The 19609-nt window shown below is 47.8% G+C and overlaps 1 protein-coding gene and 1 long non-coding RNA gene across 2 annotated transcripts in view; one reads left to right on the forward strand and one right to left on the reverse strand.

The window, feature by feature from the left end:
- The window catches only part of STRBP (spermatid perinuclear RNA binding protein), a 198700-nt gene extending 193300 nt beyond the window's left edge, over positions 1–5400 (reverse strand). Inside the window, exon 1 of the mRNA XM_059891235.1 lies at positions 5292–5400. The gene's annotated coding sequence lies outside the window, so the exon portion shown is untranslated. The remainder of the gene's footprint in view (positions 1–5291) is intronic.
- Positions 5401–5531: 131 nt separating this feature from the next.
- Positions 5532–19609, forward strand: part of LOC132346632 (uncharacterized) — a 33122-nt gene continuing 19044 nt past the window's right edge. Inside the window, exon 1 of the long non-coding RNA XR_009496549.1 lies at positions 5532–6761. This is a non-coding gene — a long non-coding RNA (uncharacterized lncRNA). The remainder of the gene's footprint in view (positions 6762–19609) is intronic.

The raw sequence follows: 19609 nt of genomic DNA on the forward strand, positions 1-19609 counted from the left end.
CTTTGTGACCTCATGGACTGTAGCCCATCAGGTTCCTCTGTCCATGAAATTCTCAGGAAAGAATACTGGAGTGGGTTGCCATTCCCTTCTCCAGGGGATCTTCCTGACACAGGGATTGAACCTGGGTCTCCTGCATAATAAATAAATAATAATTTTTAAAAATGAATATTTAAAAAAAACACAAAAAAAACCTTACTGGTCTTCTCTCCCTCTAGGTTTTTTGACTCCCTCTGGTGAGTCACTCTCCATATATCACCAGAGTGATCTTTCTAAAACATAGGTCTGGGCTAGGGTATTTTAAGTGGTGGTTGGGGTGGGGGTGGCGCACAGAGCCTTCTTGAGTCGTCCTCAGAAACCCTGCTCAAAACAGCAGCAGTGATGCAGCTTTTATAAACAGTAGCCTCATTCATAAAAGCTCACCTGGGCACTGGGAGTATGATAAACCTGGAAGATAGATAGTACTTCATGCCAGGAGTATCACACATTGTAGAAAAGGAAGGAACCACAGCTACACAACAAGGACAAATCCCAGAGCATAACGAGCAATGAAGCGAGTTAAAGGACACCATTTCAGAAAGCATGAAACTAAACATCACATGGTTTTTCCAGTGGTCATGTATGGATGTGAGAGTTGGACTGTGAAGAAGGCTGAGCGCCAAAGAATCGATGCTTTTGAACTGTGGTGTTGGAGAAGACTCTTAAGAGTCCCTTGGACTGCAAGGAGATCCAATCAGTCCATTCTGAAGGAGATCAGCCCTGGGATTTCTTTGGAAGGAATGATGCTAAAGCTGAAACTCCAGTACTTTGGCCACCTCATGCGAAGAGTTGACTCCTTGGAAAAGACTCTGATGCTGGGAGGGATTGGGGGCAGGAGGAGAAGGGGATGACAGAGGATGAGATGGCTGGATGGCATCACCGACTCGATGGACGTGAGTTTGAGTGAACTCCGGGAGTTGGTGATGGACAGGGAGGCCTGGCGTGCTGCAATTCATGGGGTCGCAAAGAGTCAGACACGACTGAGCGACTGAACTGAATTGAACTGAAACATCATAAGGTTACATGTTACACGTTACAAGCTGTGACAAGAAATGGTTTTGGTGATAAAATGACTTAAAAAATAAAATAGGGGTGTAATAAATACAAAAATCAAGCTGGTAATTATAAAAAATAAAGCACGAGTCTGGGACTTCCCTGGTGGTTCAGCGGTTAAGACTCCACCCTTCTACTGCAGGGAACAGGGGTTCGATCCCAGGTTGGGGAATAAAGTTCCCACATGCTGCATAGACTAAAATAAAGAACTTCTTAAAATAAATAAATAAAAACAAATAAATAAAACACAGGTCTAATGGTGTCAGCCCTGCCTAAAACCTTCAGTGGCTCACTATCTCTTCCAGGATAAAGTGTAAGCCCCTCGACCTGAAATTTGCGGCTCCTTGTGGTTTTGCCTCAGTCTTCCTTTCCAGACTCTTCTCCAATGGACAACCCCCACACCCTACCTCCCTGACCCTACAACTAATCTCCTAACCACATCAGACTCCACTTTGCAGCTTCCTATTCAAATTACAAAAGGAGGGCCTTTATCCACCACTGCTCCCCTTGCCCGGAATCCCTTCTCTCTTTCTCACCTGGCAAAGGCCTCCTGAGCCTTTGAGATCCCGCTGAACATCCACTTTCCATATTCCCCAAAGACAGAGCAGTTTGTTCTCTCCCCTGTGCCCCCATGATCCAACGACCACACCTTGTCGTCATCCTTGACCTGAGCCCCCAGCCCCTCCACTGCACTCTGCATCCTTAGGGGCCAAGACTTAGTGCCCACACCTCCCTCCCCAGGAGTCTGGCAGACAGTCTGGGCTTCACATGTGTTTGCTGTTGAAGAACAGTGTCTCTCTGATCATTTAATATTTGGTTATAGAGCGCATACTCTGACACAAAAGCTGTCATCGAAGATGTATAAATTAAAACACGAAACTTCTCATCAGGATGTCTCCCAGGAATGGCTGGGTCAGAGCGGTTGGCTAGCTGGGAAGGTGTTTAATAAGAACCCCAGTTAATTAACAAGAGAAACATTCCTTTGTGGTTTGCTTCAAGGCAGAGGACAGCCAGAAGCTGGTGCTGGAGACAGATTCCAGCTTCACTTCAGGTTTCTTTCAGAACTTTTAGAGTTAAAAGAGCAACTTGACAGTGTGACAATGTCTAACCACTTTGACCTCCCATCCCACTGCCAGGAACCCAGACTAGAGAGATACCTGCTCAGTCATGCAAGGATACGCATGTGAGGATGAGCTGTTATTGCATTGTTAGGGAGAAAGATAAGCAAATCATGACTTACCCAGCCGTGGAATCCAAACAAAAGTTTAAAAGTGTAAGGTAGAGCTGTCCATCATGAGATGACAGTGAAATCCTATGTAGGATTCCATTTTGCAAAACAACAACAAATTACACACACACACACACACACACACACACACACACACACACACACACACACACAGAGTTTATAAAGGTCTGAGAGAAGATCTAGGGGCTATACATCTAATCTCTGGGGAGAGAATTGTGGGGAAAGGAAGGAGTACTTTCACTTTTTTTAATATCATCCCAGCTGTGGGTTGTTTTGCTTCTTACAAGCATATACAAATTTTGTAGTTAAAGGGAAGATAAACAGAGTCAGTTCCAAAGCTGGCTTCCAAGTTATCTTCTCAACCTTGACTCACAGGGCTTCCTCATTCCAGGGATAATCAAGTGACAAGAATCACTAACCACTGTGTGAGTTGTGTGTTCTTTCTTTTCTTTTTTTTTTTTTTTGAAGTCTTTATTGAATTTGTTACAATATGGCTTCTATTTTATATTTTGGTTTTTTTTGAGGGGGAGGGCAGGAAGCCTGTGCTGTCTTAGCTCCCTGACCAGGGATGCGATCTGCAACCCCCTGCATTGGCAGGTGAAGTTTTAACCACTGAGCCACCAGGGAAGTCTCAGATACGTTTTCTTCTCAAGCATTTTCTGTCTACTAGGTGCTTTGACTATCGCAACAAATCCACGATAGATACCATTATTATCACTGCCATCTTACATCTCAAGAAACTTGGATCCATGAGTATCTTGAATTTATCAAACTCACACACACAAAAAAAATCATCAGTGTTAGTAGAAATGCTAGAATGGCCCCCTTATATTCTCCTAGCAAGACTATAAATCGGTACAAGGTTTCCAGGGAGCAATTTGACAATACGCATTAGAATTCTTTAAAATCTGCATCCCTTTATCCAAGCAATTCCTTTTCTAGAAATTTATCCCAAGGATATAATTAAGGGACATGCACAGAGTTTCAGCCACAAGGATGTTCATTTAGAAGATGCTTATGATATTGAAAAGTTGGAAACCACTTCAATACCCAAGAATAGAAAATTACTTAAATAAATTATGTTTCATTCATATGAGAGAATATGATAAGGCCATTAAATAGTGGTGAAGAAGAATATTTAATGACAGGGAACATGGTTCATGATGCATTTTTAAAAGCAGGTCACAAACAGTATGTATTATATTAGTCCATTTTTCTTTAAAAAAAAAAAAGAAAGAAAAACATCGGTAATATACACGCATAGAGAAACAGCGGAAAAAAGCACACAAAATGTTAGCACCTCTGGGAAGTGAGACTACTGAAGGTTTTTTAATTGACTCCTTTTCTTAATTGTATCTTTTTATTTCTCCCTTGCTAAATGCCCTATGATAAAAGTGTACCATTCTAAATTGTATTACACTTTTTAAAGGAGATTCATCTCCTTGCTCTTTCCCCTGCAGCCACTTTTGTGGTCCTGCCTTTGTGCCGTTCTCCCTCCAGATCCTGCCCTCTCTACTCCCAGCAAACACTGCTCATTCTATGAGGACAGCTCTTCCAGGAAGGCTGCCATGATCTCTGCTGGCTTCTGGGTTCCCCAGCTCACACTCAGCTTTCAGTTCTTGCATGAGACACGCGTATCATGCGACACTGCCAAAGTGTACTGGGAAGTGGTTCATCAGCCCGGGAAGCTTAAGGCATCTCCAAAGCAAGCGCTCAGCCCCTGGTACTTTAAATAGATCTGACTGGTATTTGGGTGCCTAAAGCCCAGCAGCCCTCAAAGCCCCACCCTTGGGCTTTCATGGGGGCTCTCCCATTCAACCGGCCTCACTCTCTTCTTCATGCTTGGCTCACTAATCTCTTGGTTCTCCCCACATTCCCAGCACCCTGTGGGCTTGCCTTGCTCTGACCACTGGTCTGCCCATGCTTTGGAGTTCAGCTTTTGGTTGCATTGATGTCTGCATAATAAGCAAGATGTCTGGTCCTCAAGCCCTTCACCAAGCACCTGCACAAAGTCAGGGGTCAAACACAACCATAGCATTTATGTGCTAAGTATCTTATTATGTGTTAGGCATTCTGCCAGGTGCTTCACTGGCTGGTCGCCTTTATTTTCTGCATAATAATAATAACCATAGCTGTCCTTTACTGAGTCCTTACTCAGCTCCTTACACGAATCCCCATTCTCCCAAGCATGGATGAAACTCTCAAAGAAGTAGGGTGAGTTGCCCAAGGCCACAGAGCTAGTATGGAAGGGGCTATGCCCCATCTCAAACCAATCCTTGTCTGAGCGCCAACTTATCCCCTTACCTGGTACCTATGCCGCTCCTACAACTACCCTCTGGGATGGGTATGAGAGATAAGCAAACTGAGCTTTGACAAGGTTAAGTTATGGTTCAAGGTCATTCCAGCAAAGTATCAGAGGGGCCTGGGAGCTTAGCCCAGGTCTGGTCTTGGCAAGGTACTGGACAAATAGGAGGGTCACAAAAGGGGAGAGTCTGGTGGGGTTGAGGAATAGGGCTAAGGTCCCCACCAGGAGGGCAGAGGTCCAGGGCTGGGCTCCAGTCTCATCAGAAGAAGTAAAATCTGGGAAGAGAAACTTCCTGGGGCTCCCCTCCACCCCAGAGACACCATCCACATGTCTGGTACAGCACAATCATTTCCAGATCATATCTGAGTGTTAGTCACTCAGTCGTGTCCAACTCTGCGATCTCGTGGACTGTAGCCCGCCAGGTTCCTCTGTCCATGGGATTTCCCAGGCAAGAATACTGGAGTGGGTTGCCATTTCCTTCTCCAGGGGACATTCCTGACCCAGGGATCGAACCTGGGTCTCCTGCATCGTAGATGGCTTCTTTACCGTCTGAGCCACCTGTCTCACCTTAAATCCTCTCTCTAAGGAAAGGAACCTCATAACCTCCTTTCAGAGGAAATTGAGGCAGAGGGAGGTTCGGTAACTTACATAGCTTGGTGCTCCACAGGTACGAGGTCAGTGTGGACCCCACAGTTGCTTGTACCTCTTTCTGTGTCCAGTCTCTCTGTCCATCTCCCTCTCAAGGCCACAGGCGCCTGGGGAGCAGATGTTTTATCCTCGGACACCCAGCTCAAGGCCTGGCTCATAGATGTTTATTGGATGGGCAGAGAATTGTGCTATCTCTGCCCTCTCGGCCTGGTGTGGAGAGAAATCGACTTTGCACAAGAGCACAGCATCCACTGTGAAATCTCAAGGCTGCCAGATGCCCCTTTGCGCTTGCCCTGAGGTTGCTGAGAACGAGAGGCAAGAACCACCTCAAATTGAGACAAAATGCATTTGTGGTTTTGAAGGAAAGTTGTTAGAAGACAGAATCTGTCTTCCAAGGCCAAGGTTGCGCCAATTCCGTTTACTTAAAGTAGAAAGAAGACAATCCTGCCCCGGTGAGTCTAGGCCGGCTTGCAGGAAGGAGCGTTTTTGTTTTTTTTTTTTTTTCTGAGTATCCACCGCCGACCGCAGGAGAGACCGGGCAGGAGGCCGTGGAGCCAAAGCAAACATTCTGAAGTCAGAGATAATGGGAGAAGGTGGGAGGAATGGGAATAAGTTTGGAGGCCAAGCAGGAAACAGGTCTGAAAGGAAGGGTGGGAAAGCAGGAAGCTTTCCGCGCTTTTATGAAAAGATGGCCCTCCTGAGTTTGGGGGGCAGGTCCGGCTGGAGCCGGGCTGGCTGACAACAGCACGAGCCCACCCTGCTCCGCAGCCTCTTCTCGGCCTGCCCCCTCCCTGCCACCCTGCCCGGAGCCCGAGGGCTTCTTCTAACAGAGAGCGTCCCATCCCCCAGCCTCTGTCTTCCGTGGCTCCCTGTTGCCAGTCTCGTAGAGGCTGGGGCATCTCCGGCTTCCGCGGCCACACGCCGGCCCAGCCCTCCGCGCCCTTTCAGCTTTCATCGCCTCCTCTCTATAGCACCACCCTGGGATCCAAAGCACCCACCTGCCTGCTCTTCCCTAAATGAACTCTACCTTTCTCAGACCTTGCAGTTCTTTCTGCCCTCCCCCTCCCACCCCCCCACCCCCCGCCCCCGCAGCTGTCTTGCCTCCTCAGATAGCATCTCAAGGGACTCTTGGCTCCACTTCTTGAATCTCCCTAAGTGTCTTCCGGGAGCCGGCCATGACCAAATGCTCAGTAACTGTCAGGAGAACCAATCAAGTGGCCAGAATGCTGGAGGACAGAGGGTTCTGGACAAACCCCCGTCCGGTCAGCTCTTACACGGCTAGATGTCTTAGGCTGGGGTCCCGGGGAAGCAGCCTCTGAGAAAAGGATTGGGGTCCTAACTGTGCATGTGGGAGGTGAGCGTCATACAAGATGCCTTCAGAAGCAGGGCTCCGTCCCTCCGGGAACTTCTGGGAAGAGGGAAGAAACACCGCTTAAGAGTTGCAGCCACCCCAAGGGGCCAGGACACTGGGTAAGTGCCTGCCATCGCCCCTTCATCTTGACTGAGGGCAGTGCTGGGGTATTTGCCCTGGGCACCTGTGGCCAGCTCCTGGTCGCACAGCTTCTCACAGCAGAACCCCCACGGGCAGGCTCCAGGTGAGCGGGAGGGGCGGGGTGGGCAGTGAGCATCTTTGCCTCCAGACGTGGGCTCTGCTCTCCCTGCCTTTGCACCTTTGCCTGTGCCAGTTCCACACCTGGACTGCCCCCTTCTGGGCCTCTCCCACCAGCAGGGGAATCCCTGCGCCCCCAACATGGCCCAACCAAAGGGCCTCCGGAGGAGGCTTCTCCTGACCCACCCCAGGGGAGTCAGTGCCTCTCTGTACAGCCCCACTCTCCTCATCGCGTGTGTAGTTCCCCCAGCACCAACCCTGTGTTATCACTGAGTCCAGTAGTGGCCCCGGGTCCCATCTGCCTGACCCAGGGGGCCCTGTGAAGGCGGGGTCTCCCTCTGGTTCATCTGCATCCCTAGCACCCAGCAGAGTGGAGGTGTCCAGTGAGTGAATAATTGAGTGAATAAGCAACAATAATTCATCGAGTGCTTACTATGTGCTAGACTCTGATCTAAATTCTTTACATGTGATGACATTTAATCCACGTGGCCACCTATGAGGGAGGGGCTGTGACTATCACCAACATCTGGAGGAGGCGCCCAACCACAGAGGACCTAAGGGACTTGCCCAGGGCCCTGCAGCTCTAAGTGGCCGAGTGGGGCATGAGTGGGAGACCTTCTCTGGCCCCTCATGAGCACCATGTTCCCACCAGCTGGGCCAGAATAGAGACCCAGCTGGCTGAGGGCTCCTCCAAGCCACCCCATGCTGGGTGGATGGTGAGACAGGGGAACAAAGGAGGCTGCAGAGAGGGGCCTAGAGTCCACCCTCCCAAGAGCCAGGAAAGTGCCCAGGCCCTGATAAATGGAGCTGAATATGGAGTCCTCCTGTAAGGGGGAGCAGCCTGGGTGGGTGTGAAGGGTGTCAGGTCACATGATTTCTGGGAGGGCTGTTGTGACAACAGAGTGTCCCAGCCAGACGGCCCCTAACAGGCTTCTCAGCTGCTTCTTATCCACGATCCCGGGTGCCCCTCAGGACTCCCTGCTCCAGCCCCAGTGACGTGGGGAGATATGGGCTAGAGGGGTCAGTCCAGAGTCGCAACCAGAGTCAGCAACCAGAGCTGGGGCTTCACATGACAGGTGTGTGACTCTGACGGTGGCACTCTTTCCAACTGTGTCTCAGACCTCAGTCAGGGCAACCTTATCTTTCCTGGGGGCGGAGAGAGAGAAGAGGAAGAGAGAGAGTGCACCAGCATTAAGTCAGGCTCTCAGTACGTATCAGAAAAACATCATTCCATCGTCATCACAGCCTTATGAGAATAGGATCATTACATTCCTTTCAGATTTGAAGGAACAGAGGCCCAGAGAGGCTAGGCAACACAGCCAAAGACACACAGCAAGGGGCTGGAGAGTTAGAAAGGGGACCCAGTTTGAAATGGCCCCAAAGTGTAAAATCTAACAGGTAGATAGAAGAGGACATTGGAGGGATTGTAAATTCAGTTCAGTTCAGTCACTCAGTCGTGTCCAACTCTGAGACCCCATGAATTGCAGCACACCAGGCCTCCCTGTCCATCACCAACTCCCGGAGTTCACTCAGACTCACGTCCATCAAGTCGGTGATGCAATCTAGCCATCTCATCCTCTGTCGCCCCCTTCTCCTCCTGCCCCCAATCCCTCCCAGCATCAGAATCTTTTCCAATGAGTCAACTCTTTGCATGAGGTGGCCAAAGTATTGGAGTTTCTGGAGGGATTGTAAATTAAGTTTGGCCAAATCAGATTCTGAGGCTGCACTGTTTACCTACAACCTACGAATCTATATGCACTTCATGCCAGAGATTCCTCACACCACAGGAGACAGGCTGCCTGAGAGACCTGCAACTCAGACAGTTCACCCTACAGCAGGCATGAAGTACACAGCCAAGGTCATGAATAAGAGGAGGATACACACTTCCTGTGGCCAGAGGCAGCTGATGGCTGGCCGCTGACACAGTGGTCCCTAAGGCTTGAGCCCTAAGAGATGCCAAGGGTCTGGGCAGCAACCCCTGGGGGTTGGGAGGAGGGCAGGGATGCACGAAGGCATCTCAGAGGACAAGACATGTTTCTGTTAGCCGCTGAAATCCCAACTGTTTCATGAAATTTTATCTGGCCTCTAGGGGAAGAAATAGTATGTTCCAACAAGGGCAAAAGCACAGAGGCAAAGGGGGAAAAAAGAACTAGTCTCTGAAAATGCAGAGGTTGGAAGGTGCTTTCCAGAGGCTTCCCGGAGGTAAACTCAGCGGTAAGAGAGACATCCGTTCAAGGATGACCGTTCCGTGGTCATCACAGGGCAGGTCTGGGAAAGATGTTTTTCTCAATGATGTGACAGTGAACTTGCAGCAACTGCTAAGAGTCAGCTGTTAAGGAGAGCTGGAATTCTCTTTATTGCATTAGAAAGCTTTGGAATTAATAGGGAATCCACCATGCAGGGTGGAATGCACTTAACAAATACCAAAGGCATTTAAAAATTTAAAGACTAAGGGTTACAACTGTATTTTATCTTTGCAGAGTTTCCCAAACACTTTCACTTGCATTAAAACACAGGAGCTGCAGAATCTCAACAAGGCAGAAGAGTGGCCGGCATTACACGTTTTCTTTTAAAACAAAAAAACATTTTTTTGAGGGGGTGGAATTCCTTGGTGGTCTGTGGTTAGGACTCCATACTTCCACTGCAGGAGGCATGGGTTCAGCCAAAAAAAAAAAAAAACACCCCCAAAACTAGCTCTTTCGAGATATAATTCACATACCATACAGTTCATCCATTTAAAATGTACAGTTCATTAGTTTTTAGTATATTCACAGGCTTGTGCAAGTACCACCACTATCTAATTTCAGAACACTTTCAAAAATAAACCCTGTATCCATTAGCAGTCATTCCAAACTCCTTCTTTCTCCCAGTCCCTGGCAACCACTAATCTACTTTCTGTCTCCACGGGCTTACCTATTCCAGACATTTCGTATTAATGGAATCATACAGTATGTGGTATTAATGGGTTGAATTGTGTCCCCTTCCCTCAACACACATTGAAGTCCTAACGCTCAGGACCTCAGAATGTGACCCTGTTTGGAAAGAGGGTTGTTGCAAATGTAATTAGTCAAAGTGAGGTCTTGAGGGTGGACTAGTGACTGGTGTCCTTATAAAATGGGGAAATTTAGGGACCTCCCTGGTGATCCAGTGGTTAAGACTCCGAGCTCCCAGTGCAGGGGGTCCAGGTTCCATCCCTGGTCGGGGAACTAGATCCCACTTGCTGCAACTAAGAGCCAGTGCAGCCAAATGCAAACATACATACAGACATTTTTTTTTTAAAGGGGGGAAATTTGGATAAAGGGAGATGGTTATGTGAAGATGAAGGCAGAGATTGAGGTGATGTACCTACAAGCCCAGGAATACGGCAGATTGCCAGCAAACCACTAAAAGCTAGGAGGGGCATGAACAGATTCCCTCAGAAGAAAGCAAAACTGCTGACCCCTTGATCTTGGGCTTCGAGCCTCCCTCCAGAACTGGGAGGCAATATATTTCTGTTGTTTAAACCACCCATCCTGTGCTATTTTGTTACAGCAGCCCTAGCAAATGAATCGGAGAAGGCAGTGGCACCCCATTTCAGTACTCTTGCCTGGAAAATCCTATGGACGGAGGAGCCTGGTAGGCTGCAGTCCACGGGGTCGCAAAGAGTTGGACACGACTGAGCGATTTCACTTTCACTTTCATGCATTGGAGAAGGAAATGGCAACCCACTCCAGTGTTCTTGCCTGGAGAATCCCAGGGATGGGGGAGCCTGGTGGGCTGCCATCTGTGGGGTTGCACAGAGTCGGACACGACTGAAGTGACTTAGCAGCAGCAGCAGATGAATACACAGGGTCTTTAGTATCCTGCTTCTTTCATGTGGAACCATGTTTTCTAGGGTCATCCATGTTGTAGCATGCGTCAGTGTTTCATTTCTTTGATGGTAAAATCATATATTCTTTTATTTTTTTGGCCACGCCATGTGGCATGTGAGATCTTGGTTCTGCAGTCAGGCATTGAACCCATCACCTCTGCATTGGAAGTGTGGAGTCTTAACCACTGGGCTGCCAGCGAAGTCCCCAAATCATATTCTACTGAATGGATTTTATTTATCCATTCACCAGTTGATGGGCTATGGGTTTCATTTGCTATTATGAAAAATGCTGCTATGAACATTCTTGTACACGTTTTAATGTGGACATATGTTTTCCTTTCTCTTGGGTATAGACCTGTATTTCTCTTTTCCAGCTGTGGATCCTAGGCCCCCATGAGACAACTTGCCCAAGGTTAGTGGCTAGACCATGGAAAAACTGTCCCTCCAACTTACATCTGTTTGATTTCGAACTCAGAGGTCTTTCACCTCTTATTAGGCTAGACACACTCACACTTGTGCAAATTTGTTGACATGTACACACGTTACACCCACACACAACAGACAGTCCTTGGAGCCTGCTGCTTTGCCCAGGGTACAGGAATTCAACAAAATCTATCATCAAACAGAAGTGATGCGATGCTGAGGGAGATACTGAGACTCCCAAAGAATAAATAAGTCAGGACATCGATTTGAATATTACCGAGGGGAAGACCAAAAACATTTAAAGGGGAATAAAGAGATTAGTGATCAGCCAATGGCTCAAATGTGGTCTCCCGTAGCACACACACAACTCGTATCGATTGCGACGAGGTTTCTGGAAACAAAAGCAATTTACCAGAAGAATAGTACACGAGTCAGAGATGTTTATGTGAAGAGAGCCTCATCTGAAATCTGTCCGGGGCTCTGCTCTCACCATCCAGTTACTCAGCGAGGGCGGGAGTAGCTTACATAAGCAAACTGGCCTCCGATGGGGCGAGCACAGGAAGATTTGATTTCACCGTTTCTGTGAGCGAGCAGGATCAGAAGCTATTCTGAGCGGCCTCAAAGGAAAAGCGCCAGAAATCATAAATAAAGAAGAAGTCAAGCGTGTCCAGTGGCCATATCAAATGTGACATTCCGGCAGAATGTGTGAACATGGTGTCTTTCAAGCTGCTGATTCTTTAAAAAAAAAAAAAGAAAATACCTTAATTCCCAGTGACAATAGCATTCGCTGCAGTTAAAACCTAACAGAAGGCAAAGCAATGTGGGGCATAAAGAAAAAAGTAACGCTTGGAGGAATGCAACATTCAGCCTTTCATTTATTTTCGATACCTTCTCTCTGCCTGTCCTTCTGGTCCCACTGTTCTCAAGTCAGTCGCCCTGCTTCATTTTTCCCCGTACTTTTTTTATTGCTCCCTGACCATACATTATTATATGTTTATTTGCTTATGGCCTGTGATGGCTAATTTCATGTGTCAGTGTGACTGGGTCAGGGGTGCCCAGGTATTTGGTCACATGTTTTCCTGGATGTGCCTGCAACAGTGTTTTTGGAGGAGATGAACATTTGAATCAATGGACTTTAAGTAAAGCAGGTTGTTCTCCCTAATGTGGGTGGCCCTCATCCAGTCAATGAAGAGCCGAGTAGAAGAACAGACGGAGGAAGAGGGAAATCTGCCTCCCTGTTTGAGTGAGGACTTTGGCTTTTTCTGCCCTCAGGCTGGAATCTACACCGTATGGTCTACTGAATTTCAGGCCTTTGGGCTCAGGCTGGAATTATATCACAGGCTTTCCTGGGTCTCCAGGTTGACAAATGCAGACTTGAGGGGTTTTTAACCTCTATAATTGTATGAGCCAGTTCCGTACAGTAAATCACTTGCTATAAATACAGATAGAGATGATAGAGACAGAGGTATAGATGTATATGTATATATATCCCGTTGGTTCTGTTTCTCTGGTGAACCCTAATACATGGCCCATCTCCCCTTGGAGTGTAAGTTATCTCACTTCCAGGTGATGACTCCAGCCTCCTAATTCATCTCTCTGGTTCTCTTTTAGCCTCCTCCTCAATTCATTTTCCACCAACTGGAAGGTTATTCTCCTGCTTTAAGTCACCAAGGTTTCCTCTGGGGTCCAGAGGGCCAAAGAGTAGACAGCAGGCCAGGCTCCCTGTTCTGGAGGCCTGACATCTGGCAGCCACAGATGGACACGCTTTCTGACCGGCTCTCTGAATTCAAGTGACTTGACTTTTCTCAGGTGCCCTCATGTCTCAGGGATGCTTACCCCTCTGATCACTCCCTTATCTACCTGTCTACCAAACTGGGCCTCTCTGCTCCTTGCCTCCCTCCAAGAAGGTAGGAGTCACACGAGTCCAGCTCAGGCTCCTCAACGGGTCAGCCTTGACCCTAAAGCCTGGTAACAAACTCAAGCATGTACTCAGCTCACTCGCTGGCACACCGAAAGTGCTCAAAGGTGGGTAGCGCTTATTTGCTGCTACTGCTGCTGCTAAGTCGCTCTAGTCGTGTCCGACTCTGTGCGACCCCATAGGCGGCAGCCCACCAGGCCCCGCCGTCCCTGGGATTCTCCAGGCAAGAATGCCGGAGTGGGTTGCCACTTCCTCCTCCAATGAATGAAAGTGAAAAGTGAAAGTGAAGTTGCTCAGTCGTGTCCGACTCCTAGTGACCCCATGGACTGCAGCCTACCAGGCTCCTCTGTCCATGGGATTTTCCAGGCAAGAGTACTGGAGTGGGTTGCCATTGCCTTCTCCAGCACTTAATAGCAGCTTTATTGAGATTATAATTCACACACCACAAAATTCACCCTTTAAAGTGTGAAATTCAGTGATATACTCAGAGTTGTGCAACCATTACCATTACCTGTTTTCAGAACATTTTTATCACCACCAAAGAAACCCCGTTACCATGAACAGTCCCCTGTTCTTTCTTCCCTCTTTCCAGTCCTTGTTAACCACTAATCTGCTTGCTGTCTCCATGGATTTACCTATTCTAGATATTTCATATAAAAAGAATCATACAACATGGGGTCTTTTGTGTTTGCCTTCTTTAATTTAGCATCATGTTTTAAAGATTTATCCATGTTGTGGTATGTCTCAGTCATTCAATCTTTTCTAATTGCCAAATATTATTCTATTGTATGCATAGATCACATTTTGTTTCTTCAGTCCCCATTTGACAGAGGTTGGGTTGTTTCTGCCTTTTGGCTATTACAAAAAAATGCTTCTGCAAACATTCATGGATAAGTTTTTGTGTGGACAAATGTGTGGATGTGGGCAAGTACACAGTAGTGAAATTGTTGGATCATATAGTCACAAAGAATAGCAAGAAGAGATAAGAAAGCCTTCTTCAGTGATCAATGCAAAGAAATAGAGGAAAACAACAGAATGGGAAAGACTAGAGATCTCTTCAAGAAAATTAGAGATACCAAGGGAACATTTCATGCAAAGATGGGCTCGATAAAGGACAGAAATGGTACGGACTTGACAGAAGCAGAAGATACTAAGAAGAGGTGGCAAGAATACACAGAAGAACTGTACAAAAAAGATCTTCATGACCCAGATAATTACGATGATGTGATCATTGACCTAGAGCCAGACATCCTGGAATGTGAGGTCAAGTGGGCCTTAGAAAGCATCACTACGAACAAAGCTAGTGGAGGTGATGGAATTCCAGTTGAGCTATTTCAAATCCTGAAAGATGATGCTGTGAAAGTGCTGCACTCAATATGCCAGCAAATTTGGAAAACTCAGCAGTGGCCACAGGACTGGAAAAGGTCAGTTTTCATTCCAATCCCAAAGAAAGGCAATGCCAAAGAATGCTCAAACTACTGCACAATTGAACTCATCTCACATGCTAGTAAAGTTATGCTCAAAATTCTCCAAGCCAGGCTTCAGCAATACGGGAACTGTGAACTTCCTGTTGTTCAAGCTGGTTTTAGAAAAGGCAGAGGTACCAGAGATTAAATTGCCAACATCCGCTCGATCATGGAAAAAGCAAGAGAGTTCCAGAAAAACATCTATTTCTGCTTTATTGACTATGCCAAAGCCTTTGACTGTGTGGATCACAATCAACCGTGGAAAATTCTGTAAGAGATGGGCATACCAGACCACCTGACCTGCCTCTTGAGAAATCTGTATGCAGGTCAGGAAGCAACAGTTAGAACTGGACATGGAACAACAGACTGGTTCCAAATAGGAAAAGGAGTACATCAAGGCTGTATATTGTCACCCTGCTTATTTAACTTCTATGCAGAGTACATCATGAGAAACGCTGGACTGGAAGAAACACAAGCTGGAATCAAGATTGCCAGGAGAAATATCAATAACCTCAGATATGCAGATGACACCACCCTTATGGCAGAAAGTGAAGAGGAACTCAAAAGCCTCTTGATGAAAGTGAAAGTGGAGAGTGAAAAAGTTGGCTTAAAGCTCAACATTCAGAAAATGAAGATCATGGCATCCGGTCCCATCACTTCATGGGAAATAGATGGGGAAACAGTGGAAACAGTGTCAGACTTTATTTTGTGGGGCTCCAAAATCACTGTAGATGGTGACTGCAGCCATGAAATTAAAAGACGCTTACTCCTTGGAAGGAAAGTTATGACCAACCTAGATAGCATATTCAAAAGCAGAGACATTACTTTGCCAACAAAGGTCCGTCTAGTCAAGGCTATGGTTTTTCCTGTGGTCATGTATGGATGTGAGAGTTGGACTGTGAAGAAGGCTGAGCGCTGAAGAATTGAAGCTTTTGAACTGTGGTGTTGGAGAAGACTCTTGAGAGTCCCTTGGACTGCAAGGAGATCCAACCAGTCCATTCTGAAGGAGATCAGCCCTGGGATTTCTTTGGAAGGAATGATGCTAAAGCTGAAACTCCAGTACTTTGGCCACCTCATGCAAAGAGTTGACTCCTTGGAAAAGACTCTGATGCTGGGAGGGATTGGGGGCAGGAGGAGAAGGGGACAACAGAGGATGAGATGGCTGGATGGCATCACTGACTCGATGGACGTGAGTCTGAGTGAACTCCGGGAGTTGGTGATGGACAGGGAGGCCTGGCGTGCTGCAATTATGGGGTCGCAAAGAGTCGGACACAACTGAGCTACTGAACTGAACTGAAGTATGAGCTTATTTGTGAGTTACATCTCAATAAGGCTTTAAAAAATGTGATAAGTGTAAAAGGTGTTCTTGGGACACAAGGTTTCTTAGTCAAATCTGGGCTTTGGGAAAGGTTCTCCAGAGGATGCGATGGAAGATGAGTTAGTGTCAAATGAAGGAAGATAGAAAGAGCATGTAGGCAGAGGGAGCATGGAGGTGTGAATAAGTATGGCCTGTTGATGAGCCTTGTTAGATGAATGGACAGATGGATGGACAGACAAGTGAATGAACGAATAGTGGAGGGAGGGTAGATGGATGGAGGTGGGTCAGTGGATGCAGTGGCAACTTAGGCATGCATAACCTAATGATCTTATCTTATCCAACAGTTATCTCAGCCTTTATGGCTTACTCCCTTGATGTTTGGGTCAGGAATTTAGGGAATGTCAAAGATGAAAGACACAGTATGGCCCCTGGGGAGTCTGCAGTCCTGAGTGCAGAGTTGTGGAGCCACATTACTCTTGGTAGGGGACTTCCCAGGAGAGCCACCAATGGTTACATTTAGGGGACAGACAGGAGGAGGAACTAGAGAAGAAGGTGGAATCAGAGAGCCAGGCAGGAACCAGCCTGGGGCAGCCTCACCAATCAGCTCTACAGGGAAAAAGAAGCCATGGAACAGGACACCCTCAAGGTGGCATGTTGTCTGGGGAGGGCCCTAGCATCAGACTTAGGAGACCTACATCCTTGTCCCCTTTCTGCATTTGAATCCCTATATGACTACAGGCTGGACACTAACTCTCTCTGGACTCCACTTCCTTGTCTGTTTGATAACAAACTCACCACTTCATGGCAAAAAGGAGGAGAAAAAGTGGAAGCACTGACAGATTTTATTTTCTCAGGCTCCAAAATCACCGTGGACAGTGACTGCAGCCATGAAATTAAAAGACGCTTGCTCCTTGGAAGAAAAGCTATGACAAACCTAGATAATGTATAGGAGAGACATCACTTTGCCCACAAAGGTCCATGTAGTTAAAGCTATGATTTTTCAAGTAGTCATGTATGGGTGTGAGAATTGGACCATAAAGAAGGCTGAGGACTGAAGAATTGATGCTGTTGAATTGTGATGTTGGAGAAGACTCTTGAGAGTCCCTTGGACTGCAAGGATATTAAGCCCATCAGTCCTAAAAGAAATCAACCTTGAATATTCATTGGAAGGACTGATGTTGAAGCTCCAGTATTTTGGTCACCTGATGCAAAGAGCTGATTTATAAGAAAAGACCCTGATGCTGGGAAAAATTGAAGCCAATAGGAGAAGAAGGTGGCAGAGGATGAGATAGATAGCATCACTGACTCAATAAACATGAATTTGAGCAAACTCGGGGAGACAGTGGAGGACAGAGGAACCTGGCGTGGTGCAGTCCACAGGGTCGCAAAGAGTTGGATACTACTGAGCGACGGAACAATACATGAATGATGATGAATGTGAGCTTGAAAGTTTCAAAGGCCCTTCGGTGAAACGGAGTTGGTGGGGTTTTGAGACTCAGCAAAGCAAGGGCAGAAACATCATTTCCAATCAGTGCCAGGCAGTGTGGTACAGAGGAAAGAGCATAACCTCTGGCCTTGGATGGTACTGAACTCTCATCCAGCCTCACCCCTTACTAGATTCAACGTCTTGGGCTATCGCCATAACTTTCCAAGCCTAACTTCCCTCATTTGTGCAACAAGGCTATTAATGCTTATCTCGCAGAGTTCTTGGGAAGCCTTAAGTAAACTGAAAACTGTATGGACAGCACTCGACATTTATCAATTTTTTAAAAATGTTAGTTCCCATCCCCTGATTTTATCTCTCTGCTTAGTGCACATATTTTAGGTCTTAATTTGCACCCTGTTCCCTCTTCCTCCAAGAAGACCCAGCACCAGGGTTGAGCCCTGGGAGCCATGAGTATTACATAACCCTGGTCCCTTGGTCATAGTTGATTGGACTCTGCTGGGTGCCTGAATCAGTGACACATTTGAGAGTCAAGTTTACTTGAGTAAACAAAGGATGGAAAGAAGGAAGAAGAGAAGTTTCCTTCGTGTCTTGACTTAATTTGATCAGCTTCTCACTGACGCTTTGGGTACCTCTCTAGACTTATCCCTGAGGCTGAAGGCCTGACTGATGTCACCACATCACAGGTCTTCCCTGTGGTCTGCCCCTGACAAGGACCCCTCTGAAGAAGAGAGGGTACGGGGGCAAACAAGAGGAAGGACCCCGCTGAGATGTGCTGACCTTGGCCAGGAATGGCCTCCTCTGGCTGGGCCAGAGATTCATGGGTGGGTATACCAGGCAGCCTTAAGGACTAGCAGTGACTCAGGTGGTCCCTGAGGGTTCCTGATAAGGAGGCTCAGGACAACAACGAAGACCGCAATCTAAGCCTCCCGACTCCATTTTGTGCAGACAGGCCCTTGAGGGTCCAGTGCTTCTCTGGTGCCAGGCCACGGGGTGCCATCTGCCAAAGCTGGTCTGCTCTAGGGCCCCTCCAAGCTGACTCCCCCATCTCAGCCGTCATGCTCCCTGCTTCACCCCCCCAGTGCCTCTCTCCTACCTTTATCCCATCTCCTGGCTGCCGCCGCCACCACTTCTTATTCATTCCTGGCTTTCGATCTCTGTTCTCTTACTGTGTCTCTTGGCTTCTGGCCTTGCAAAAACAGAGCTCTGCCTCTCTCCGGAGGCTGCCTCTCAAACCCCGAGAGGGAAGCACGTGGGCTCCTTTGGTCACTGTTATCTGTGCTCAGTACATGGGGCTCAGCCAGGCTCCTCCCCAGGCCTCTGGCCCACCTGTGGGGTGGCTACCTTTGTGTTGGGTACACACCTTAATCCAGTGTGCAAGGGTGGGTCAGCCAGGCAGCTTTACTCTAGAAGGGGCCTGGGCCTGGCAGCTCTCAGAGAATGCTACATCTTTCTCTAACATATCTGGGGAAGGAGCAAATGAGACTGTGGAGGTGACTATGCTTTGAAAAGTATAATGGGCCTGCTGGCACAGAATATCTACTCTTCACCACATTAACAAGGCCGTCACGTTGCTGCTCCTAGGGAACTTTTGCTTCCCTAGGACTTGTGACCGAGGGCAGTGGGTACCAATGGCCCTGGTCTGTGATTTCCAAACCCCTCTCCAGGGAAGTTGCTGGGACAGCCAGCCCCTCTCCACCTTCCCCCACTAGTGCTGCTTCTTCGAGAACCCTCCTTACCTGCTTCTCTGCTGCAGCTCCAGTCTCTCTGGGCTCTCCCGACAAGGTGCACAGAGCCCCACGCTGCCCAAGTGCTCCCAGGTGCTCACACTTTACAGCTCCTTCCATGGGGACCTCAGAACATTCCCAACAGCTGGGGAAGCAGCGCCCTCTTCTTTTCAGCCTTACCCACGGGGAGTAGGGGGAGGAGGCTCGGCCCTTCACTACCTTCTAGCTCACGTGAGCTAGCCTGTTGAAGAGAACGCCTCTTCCTCTGTCAAGGTCCCAAATTCCAGAGAAAGGACTAAGGCTGGTTCAGCTGGGGTCAGAGGTCCGTACCTGTGCAACCAGCTGCAGCCAAAGGCCATGTTGGAACCATCTCCACAGACAGGCAGTGGGTGACAGTGGAGGGGGTCGTCCAGGACCAAGCCTTCACACCGAGGAACCCGCACATGTCACAGTCCTGTGCTACCAGATCTCTGATCTCTCCCCGGCACTTGAGCCAGTGACTCAGACTGGCATCGATCACCAGGACCCTCTGCTTCCTTGTGGAGCTTCCTACCCACCTCTGG

Source organism: Bos taurus, chromosome 11, assembly GCF_002263795.3.
Source record: "Bos taurus isolate L1 Dominette 01449 registration number 42190680 breed Hereford chromosome 11, ARS-UCD2.0, whole genome shotgun sequence".
NCBI classification, from domain to species: Eukaryota; Metazoa; Chordata; class Mammalia; order Artiodactyla; family Bovidae; genus Bos; species Bos taurus.